General features: G+C 31.9%; 1 pseudogene; it reads right to left on the bottom strand.

The window, feature by feature from the left end:
• Positions 1-9,671: 9,671 nt before the first annotated feature.
• LOC121036580 (uncharacterized) lies at positions 9,672-9,738 on the bottom strand (annotated as a pseudogene).
• Positions 9,739-10,275: the final 537 nt, after the last annotated feature.

The raw sequence follows: 10,275 nt of genomic DNA on the forward strand, positions 1-10,275 counted from the left end.
TAATTTTTAATCATCTTACCCATTTCTAGGGAAATAGAACATCTACTGGAAGTTTTAGTAAGTTTTTGTTAAATTTACAGGACACTTTGAAGGAAACTGGCATATTAATTATACTGTGTCTTTTCAAACTATAAACATAGTATATTCTTCCATTTAGATCCTCTATGATTTTACTTAGCAATGTTTATAACTTTTAATACATTAACTTTATCTAACTTTAAAAAAAATCCCTTTTATTTCTAGTTTTTTAAGATTTTTGTCTTTTATAATAGTTGGAGACTCCAAGTAGGAGTAGGAGTGTGCGTGTTGCACACACATTTAGTTTGTGAATATTTTGCTTAGAATTTTTGTGTTTACATTCACAAGTGAGATTAGCTGGTATATATATTTAGTCATCAATCCAATACTGACATAGTAAAATCAGATGGTGGGAATGGCTTCTTTTTATTCAGTAATTTCATTGTGACTTCACTGGGCATTCCAATGTTTTGTGGAACTCACTTAAGCATCTGTAGCTCTGTTGTTTGTCTGTTTTTCTTTTTAAGGTTTTTCTTTTTTTTTTTTTTTTCATGTTGATTTATTTTTGAGAGAGAGGGAGACAGAAAGTGAGAAGGGGAGGGGCAGAGAGAGAGGGAGACACAGAATCCGAAGCAGGTTCCAGGCTCCTAGCTGTCAGCACAGAACCCAACATGGGGCTTGAATTAACGAACGGTGAGATCACGACCTGAGCCAAAGTCGGATACTTAACCTACTGAGCCACCCAGACACCCCTGTTTGTCTGTTTTAAGATTTTGAAATATGGCTTGAATTACTTTAATGGTTATAATCCAGCCAGGATTTTTACTTCTCTGTAACTTGTGACAAGTTATATTTTAATGAGTAATTTTGAGTGTTAAGATTTTAAATTTAATGGAATGGAACTGTCCAATAATTTATACATATTTTTTCATTTTGAATATTTCTGTAATTATTGTCACCTTTGATTATTAATTTCTTTACCTCTCTTTACCTCTCTGATATTTTTAAAGGTAATATTATAAGATTTTGCTATTTCATTAAACTTTTCAAGTAACGTTTGGTTTTGCAAATCTTCCCTATTTTTCTTTTGAAATGTCTTTTCTCATATTTATTGCTACTTTCATTTTGCCTACTCACACTCTAAGAGAGATTCTTAGTTCATTAATGGTCAGCGTTTCTTGTTGTCAAACATGGACATTTAGGCTACAAATTCCAAACAAAATACTGCATCAGGTGCATTTTATAAGTTTGGTAAATTGCATTATCATTATTTCTTATTTTGCAATAATATGGATCTCAGTTATTCTTCTCTTTCAACTTCATGTTGGTTACATTTATGTTTTTTAATTTGAAAACATATTAATTAATACATATTTTTGGTATTTTATTTTAACATAATTAAACTGTGATTAGATAAACTGATACTGACTTACTGAAATTCATGAAAAAATGTTGCCTTCACATAATTCCTTTTAAATACATAATTCTAAAAACTTCAGATAGATAGGTGATATCTATAGTGTTAGTGCAATGTTCTTTTCTTATCAATAAAAAGACAGATGTTTTTATACCTGTGACTATGATAATGGGCAATTTTTCTCATAATTCTGTCAACATTTTCTACATATATATAAGTCTGAACATACTTAGAGTTAATGTCTTCCAGGTTAATTGTAAATTTATCATTATAACATCACTCTTTATTTCTAATAATGCTCTTTATGCATAAATTCTTTCACCATGTTTTCATAATATAATAATATACACAAATTATTTTCCTTTGGTTTGGTTATCTCAGTTTATCTTTAGAAATCTTTAGGTTGTGTTTCTCTTTGAAACATCATACATTTCACTCTCTTTTTGAATCCGATTTGACAATCTTTGTTTTTTATTGGAAAAATATAGTTTATTTATTATTATTACTTATATATTTAGATTTATCTGCACCAGCTACCAGCTTGTTTTGATATTTTAATATAGACTTGCTTCTGTATGTTTTTTTCTTTCCCATATTGTAAAATTAAGGTTTATTTTAATTGTATTATTCTGAATATAGAATCAGTTATATATCTACCTTAGGTTTTCAACTGTCATACTATAAATTTTAATTTCTTTATATATATATATATATTTGATCTTCTATGATTTAGACATATGTGTGTGTGTGTATATATATATATATGGAAAGTTGATTTATTTTGAGAGAGAATGTGCACGTGAGTGCGAAAGGAAAGTGGCAGAGACAGAGGGAGGGAGACAATCCCAAGCAGGCTCCAATATGGGGCTCCACGCAGGGTTCCATCTCAGGAACTGGGAGATCCTGACCTGAGCCAAAAATCAAGAGCCCAGGCGATTAACCAACTGAGCCACCCAGGTGCCCCAGTTCAATTTCCATCTTAAATTACATCTTTTAGCAGGGAACTGACACCTGAATTCTCAGTATGTCTCTTCCTCTGTCATCCCTTCACATCTGAAAATATCTTAATAGTGCTTTAAGAATCCTTATCTTGCTATACATTTCTAAACTGACACCAAATGTATTTTGTAATTAGAAAGCATGATTCTACTATTTTTTTTTATTTTATTGTTGCTGTTGACAAACTTGTTATTTTGATTGTTGCTCCTGTGTACTCATTTATCTCTCACTTCCTCTAGTTGCTTTTAGATGCAGTTTGTTTAGAACTTGTACCCAACTTTTAACGGGGTCATTTTCCAAATATTAAGTTTTAAGAGTCCTTTGTATATTTTAGTGAACAGTCTTTTATGAGATGCATCTTTTGCTAATGTTTTCTCCAAGGCTGTTTGTCTCTTCATTCCCTCAATAGTACCTTTCACAGAGCAGACATTTTTAGTTTTAATGAAGTCCAACTTAATGACTTTTCTTTCAAAGATTGTTCTTCTGGTGCTGTTTCTAAAACATCATCGCTAAATCCAAGGTCATCTAGATTCTCCTATGTTATCCTCTAGGAGTGCTATAGTTTTGTATTTTACCTTTAGGTCTATGATACATTTTTGAATTATCTTTGGGGGTAAAATCTGTATTTAAATGTTTTTTTTTGTTGTTGTTGTTTTGTTTTGTTTTAAAAAAATCACCATCATCATCATTTGTTATTTCTTTCTTTTTATCTCTGTCTCACACACACTTACCCATATACCCCTTACTGTAGGATTACATAATATCTCATTATAAGTACCTCTAGCAAACCTTTATCTTTGCATGCTATCTATGTTGATATTTATTTAGTCCTTATAAGCATACACATTCTTGCCTACTTTAGGTCCTTTTCCCCATACTTTAAATATTTTCCCCATCTCTGCCCCCGTGGATATTTAAATCTCCTTCCTCAAGGTAGCAGCAAAATTATTTCTTCTGGAAACTTTTCATCAGTTTTTTGTCTATGCCTCCCTAACTCATTCATATGGCACAAACACCCAACTACCTCTTATAGACAGATGTACAGAATGTCATGTTTATTCATGCAGTTTACCAATTTCTGTCCCCTCCACTAAAAGATAAAATACCTAAGTATAGAAACCTTCTTTTCATGTTAGTATTTTGATTGATTTGTCATTGTATCTCAAGCACTACTACAGTATATGACATATATTATTTTCTTAAAAATATTGCTTTTATAAAAAAATTAGTAACTATTAGGCCCTTTGGCTTTTCTTTTGCAGTTAGGATAAATGTCTTTCAGTCATGGAGATTTTCTGTGATCCTTCAAACTACACATAATTTCTCATGTAAACTCTCTAAATGCCATTAGTTTACTTCACGACATCTATCACACTAAAACACACACGTGCACGCGCGCAGGGATCAGATATATGCAGTTTACCAAAATAAACTCAATTGCCCAGACTAGTGCCTATTCCATAAAGGGAACTAGATAAATATACATTTTAGTCTGGAGAAATAGAGGAAAAATAGAAAAGAATGAAGGAATAAAGAAGCATCAGGGAAAGAGCAGAAATTTTCAGTAAATCATCAGAACCAAATTTAATTTTCTCCTTATGACATTCTAGCTGTACATGCTTAGGCAATTTGCTTAATGTCTTTGATCTTATCTTAGAAATATTATTAAAGATTAAGTTATTTACTTAATGTCAGACAGATGGTAGGTGTTCAATTCTTTTTATCTTATTTTACTTCCAATACTTATTTCTGGAGGGCCTTTATACACCCACACTTATATTTTTATCTACAACTCTTTTCTTCCATTATACAGAAGGATAATTCCCAGAAATTTATCCTGCTATTGATTCACATTCTGAATTACTAACAACACCATAATCAATATTAACTCTTTTGGTTAAAAAAATTATCAGGTCATTAGTAGATGCATCATATAACAGAATGGAATATAAAGATAGTATAATTTTGGTTGAAAGCAGGAAGGGAGAAAGAAACAGCCTTGGGAACGAAGTAACCTCCAAGGAAGAATGGTCTTAGGAAGGTATTTCATACTGGAATTACAGACAGATAACATAAAACAATAAAGGCATGGAAGTTATTAAAAAAAGATGTGTGGAATGTATTATCTCACCATTTCAACTAGGATTTCTCAATAAAATCCAACTTTCAGCTATTTTCATTGTATTCTTATTTCCAAATATATATTTAATCTTATTTTTAGCTCTGATACATTTTGTTCCTTGAACATCCTCCCACCTGTTTGTATGAAACACACATATACACACAAACATATACACACAAACATACCCCCTTGCCATTTGGAATTTGATCGTATAGATTGTCTTAATACTATGTAAATTTACTTAACAAATGAATGTACATAGTCTGTTACATGCATTGGAAATTTTATGTTATTATTATTATTATTATTATTATTATTATTATTATCTTTGCTCTTTTTGGTAGCCCATTATAGTAATTATAACATTTAGTGTTTATATGCCTATGAATATCTACTACTAGATATAATCTCTCTAACAGAATAGACTATGTATCATTCTCAATAGCTCTCATTTTAATATCATACACATAGAAAATATGTAATATATGGGATATAATTAAATTGTGTTATATTTGAATTTGTTTTGATAAGTGTCTCATGTACTTTCTGTAAAAATTTTTATTACCTAATATTTGAGGTTTATTTGAGTTTACAGAAAAATTGAAAGAATGATAAAACCTAAGTTCAACAACAACAACAACAAAAAAAACAGTTAAGATTTTGCACCCTATTAGGTTTTGATTGATAGGAAGATACACAAGATTTTGCTGAAGGACTACTGGATTCTGTGACACAAACACAAGACTGTTGTTATCAGTACCAAATTAGATTCCAACTGAATTAGCCACCAAATTTTAGACTTTGGAAACTCTGGACTTGTTGGCATGTCTGTGGAATTATGACTAATATTTAGCAAGACCTTTAGATTCACTTAACACTACTTTGCCAAGACATGCATATCTTAAAGCTCTATTTCAGACAAAAATATCCCTTTCTAATAGCATGAATCCATTTTAGGTAATCCAAATTAAGAAAGGTTAAAGACTGTAGCTTAGAGAATTAAGAAAGGGTTAAGGTTAGCATAATGAATCTGTAAGTATGAAGGACAGACAAGAACTAAAACAAGCAGGGAGTTAGAATAGGAGGCAGTCTCAGACAGCTCTTGCACCTGCCTGATGATGTTAAAATAGTTCCATTTAGGTGAAGCTGTTAATTTCAGTCACCATTACCCCTTTTCTGAGTTGCTACATACAACCATTTTTCATCTAGAAATAATCTCATCCTTTTGATTTTTCAAATACGTGAAAATCCACAACCCCCAACAAAACAGTATTGTCCATAGTTATGCAATTGTCTCCTATTCCATGATTGTATCCATATTCAGAATACCTGCATACATTCCAGTAAATGCACATTACTTTAATAAAAACATTTATATATGGGTAAATCAGAAGCAGAGATACAGGAAATTTAAGTTACATTAGAAATATGAGTCATTACCTGTCACAAAAGGTGACATATTTAACAAGTTTGGCATGACAGAAGAACATTACAACTTAGAATTAGCTTGACTCTTTTTTAAGTTTATTTATTCTGAGAGGGAGAGAGAGAGAACGAGTGGGGAAAGGGCAGAAAGAGAGAGGGAGAGAGAGAATCCCAAGCAGGCTCCATGTTGTCAGCACTGAGCCCCATGTAGGGCTTAAACTTACCACCCTGACATCAGAATCTGAGCAGAAATCAGGGGATGTTTAACCAACTGAGCCACCCAAGTGTCCCTGGCTTAACTCTTATGGAGAGAGTTCTGTAGGTAAAAGCTGATATATAGATGATTCCAGTAGTTAAGGAAAGAATGAGGAAAAAAAAAAAAAAAGATTCACCATCACAATATACAAGATGATGCATAAAGATTGAATTATCTTAATTTTCAGTTGAATTAAGTCTTTTAGGTGACTTTGATGCCACATCATAAGTAAATAACTTCTTCAGGACTTGGTTTCTTTAGAAGAACAAAGCTGAAAAGTGAGAAAGTTATCACCTAGTCTAGACACCAGCCTAAAATATTTCAGTAGTTACAACAAATTCGCTTCAAGGGGACCTATTTTTTAAAGTTTTTTTTAAATTGTGCTTGCAAATTCTTCAATATATTTAAACACAACCTTGAATATATTTTATGAATATGAAAAAATATTTAATGACTATTTTTTTCCCATCAAGCTATAAAAGGCCTCACATGGAAGGTCAGGACACTTCTAAATCTTCTGGATTATTCATTCAAATAAATATCATGCTCAAGTGAGCAGATATTGACTCATATAGAAGTAGAGGTTTCTACAGCACAGGAACCCCATGTTTCTGATAAGGAATTTGTATTCTCTTACCAATTATTGTAAGAGTTGTACAGATGCCATATCCCTCAAATCATAGCTCAGGTTTGAGATTATATAAATGAATATTGCTAAAAGATGTGCTAAACTGTGCAAAAAGAAGAGTAAAAAATCTTTTCTCATTTTAAAACATAGGATTTCAAAGGTTCATGTCACTTATTAAGGTGGAGAAGTAAACAACATGATTAACTGTGTTATAGTATTTCCAATCATAATGAAGGAATTAAAAATGAGTAAAGTGATACTGAGAAGCAATGTCCTTGCAAAGTCTTGCACTTATACCAAATAATAAATAGTGCAAGATTTTTAGGAGTAAACAGCAATAATTAAAAAGAACAGAGGTACATTAGGCACAATGAATTCCAAGGTACTAATCTCTACTTCAGCTTTGGAAGAAAATTAAATTTGTGGATTAAATCTAAGTTTAAGGGTTTAAATGTTACATATTCTGTCAAAATATGTTTCATTTAATTTAAAGTACTACTAGGAGACTCCATAAAGATTCCTTTAGAGTGTTAAAGAACTATCACAAAATCACTTCTTTGGTAAGCAAATATAAACACCTAAGGAAAGGGAAAGGTATTAAGTATTTTCCAAAATACACAGTGAGAGGATAAAGAGTTTAAGAAATCAGTTGAGTAATGTTTAGAATTCAAGTCTATTGAAAATAGTTGGATAACCACAGGTGAATTCACTAAACGGACCAAATTAGGATATCAAATGTTGGATACGGATGCCAATGATCTGGGCCAGAATAGAACTATGCTAATATTGAACTTCTTACTGTCCACTGCAGACTGAGTGTAAGGTAGGATTGAATAGAAGGTGTTAGATCAGCCTGTACATTGTTTTTGTTCAAGGTCTCACATGAAACAACTTCCACCTTTTCTCCTGAGTCATAATGTATAATTTCCAACAGATCATGGTGCACACCAGGTAAGAGGTCAACTTCAGATTCTATCTCTGAAATTCAATCTTAAAAAAGGCAGATTAATGCAATTATGGACTTAGAATTTTCTCTTGCCTATATATTTATCATAAATTTATAAAATACAATTGATGTAAAATGAAAAAAAAATAGACATCATAATAACTACTAACTATAATTGTATGATCATTATGTGCCAGTCACCATGCCAAATTATTTATGTACATTATCTAATTTAATAATCAATCATGTCTCTGTGTTGTGTTATACTTTGAGATATGTACTTTCATTATCACTATTTTTCATAGAGATAGAGGAATCTGTGACTTATGAGTAAATTATCTAAGGTCCACAAGATTTGAACCTAAATAATCTTGACTCCAGAGGCATTCTGTATCTTTCTATTAATTTATCAAATAGCACATGCTGTTTATATAAAAACTATAAAGAGTAAAGAAATGTTTACTAGAGGATCTTCCATCTTTAAATTCCGTTTTTCAGGAATGATTAAAATAACATTTTGTTTTACACTCCAGTAATTTAATATACCTATCTATCTGCCCCCATACACAAAATTAGCATCCTGTTTTATGTATCAGTGCATCAAAATGTTCTATTATATTGCTATTTTTGTAGACTGTATATTTATAGGATAAAAAAACTTAGTATTTTAAAATACGAAGTCCGAGAAATATTACCAAAAACATTTTTAAATATTTATTTTTTACTCTCCATTGGCTTTCCATTTTCTTTGTTCTAAATTTTTAATTAATAGTTACAGTTACTTATAATGATTTTGTGCCTGTTTAGTTGAATTTTGTCGTTTGGTAATATTGTTTTACCTCCCCTTTCCTCAGAGAACAAGCTCCTGTATAATTGAAATGTCTTCATAATAATCCATAAACCCTCAAGCCAACTTCCCTTCTTCCCTTCCCCTACTCAATTCTGTATTTTCTCTACAAAGACTTCTGGAAATGAGTATTAGTATAGAAAAGGCTAAGTTCAGAATGATATTTTACTTCCTGGTGGTTGCCTTGAACTTTTTATCTGGGTACTTTTTTAAAGTTTATTTATTTATTTTGAGACAGACAGAGAGAGAGAGAGAGAGAGAGAGAGAGAGAGAGAGAGAGAGATGGGGGGTAGGAGCAGAAAGAGAGGGAGAGAGAATCTCAATCAGGCTCCTCAGCGCAGAGCCCTATGCAGAGTTCAAACTCACAAACCGTGAGATATTACTGAGCTGAAATCAAGAGTCTGACACTTAGCTAACTGAGCCACCCAGGGACCTTGTCTGGGTGCTTTTTAGTTGAACTTAGTTCAGTAATTTTATTACGATATAGATCAGTATAATTCCCTCAAGTTATTAATTTGATAACTTCATTCAATGTCTTTCAGTTGTTTTTTCTCTTTATTTTCAATTTCAGGATCACCTATTACGTGTGTATTGAATTTCTTTGGCCATCTCTATGCTGCCTCATGAGATGTAGCTGGCCCTAGGGTTAAGAATGTGCATTCTAATGAAAGCTTGATTAGGTTTCAGTGGCACCTCCATAATTTAGTTGCTGTGTGACCACAGAATCATTTAATCTCTCTGAGCCTCAGTTAATCCACTGAGTTTATCCACTGTAATATGAAAATAATAACATAATTTTCCTCAGAGGCTTTTCATGATGATTAAATAAGTTAATATATAAGGTGCTTAGAACAAGGAAGAAAATATGCAAGTTTTAGCTATTATTACCTCTTCTCTCTACTTCATTTATATTCTCTGTAATGACTTTTATTCTCTTATCTTTCTGTATTCAACTTATTTCTCCAAATATCTTAATACTAATAACTGATTTTAGTAATCTGTATCCTAATACCAACACTTTCAAATTTATGTAATGATTTTATACTACACTTGATCTTAGCCAAAAGGCCGAGAAGCGATTGTAATGATTTTATTACTATTTTGTTGTTGTTCATAACTACGAGGGCAATGTGCATTTTTTCTATCTTCTTGTAATTTTAACCTCTTGTTGCTTGTTCTGTTTAAATTATTCATAAAAAGAGGGGCGCCTGGGTGGCTCAGTCGGTTAAGCATCCGACTTCAGCTCAGGTCATGATCTCGTGGTCCATGAGTTCAAGCCCCACGTCAGGCTCTGTACTGACAGCTCAGAGCCTGGAGCCTGTTTGGGATTCTGTGTCTCCCTCTCTCTCTGACCCTCCCCCGTTCATGCTCTGTCTCTGTCTCAAAAATAAATAAACGTTAAAAAAATAAATTCTTTATAAAGCGAGCTTTTTTTCAGTAATTCATTTTAGATTGTTGAAAAAATTTGACTAAAATATATACATTTGACTTGTATGTATATTTAACTTGTATCTGTGGAGACTGAAATTCACAAATCATCTGTAAGTTTAAATGTTTCTCTTTTAATGTGTGGGTCTACTCACAGCTACATATGTATTCAGATTTGATTTGGGGCAT

The sequence above is a fragment of the Herpailurus yagouaroundi genome, unplaced genomic scaffold, assembly GCF_014898765.1.
Source record: "Herpailurus yagouaroundi ecotype Mexico unplaced genomic scaffold, PumYag 162, whole genome shotgun sequence".
Lineage (NCBI taxonomy): Eukaryota > Metazoa > Chordata > Mammalia > Carnivora > Felidae > Herpailurus > Herpailurus yagouaroundi.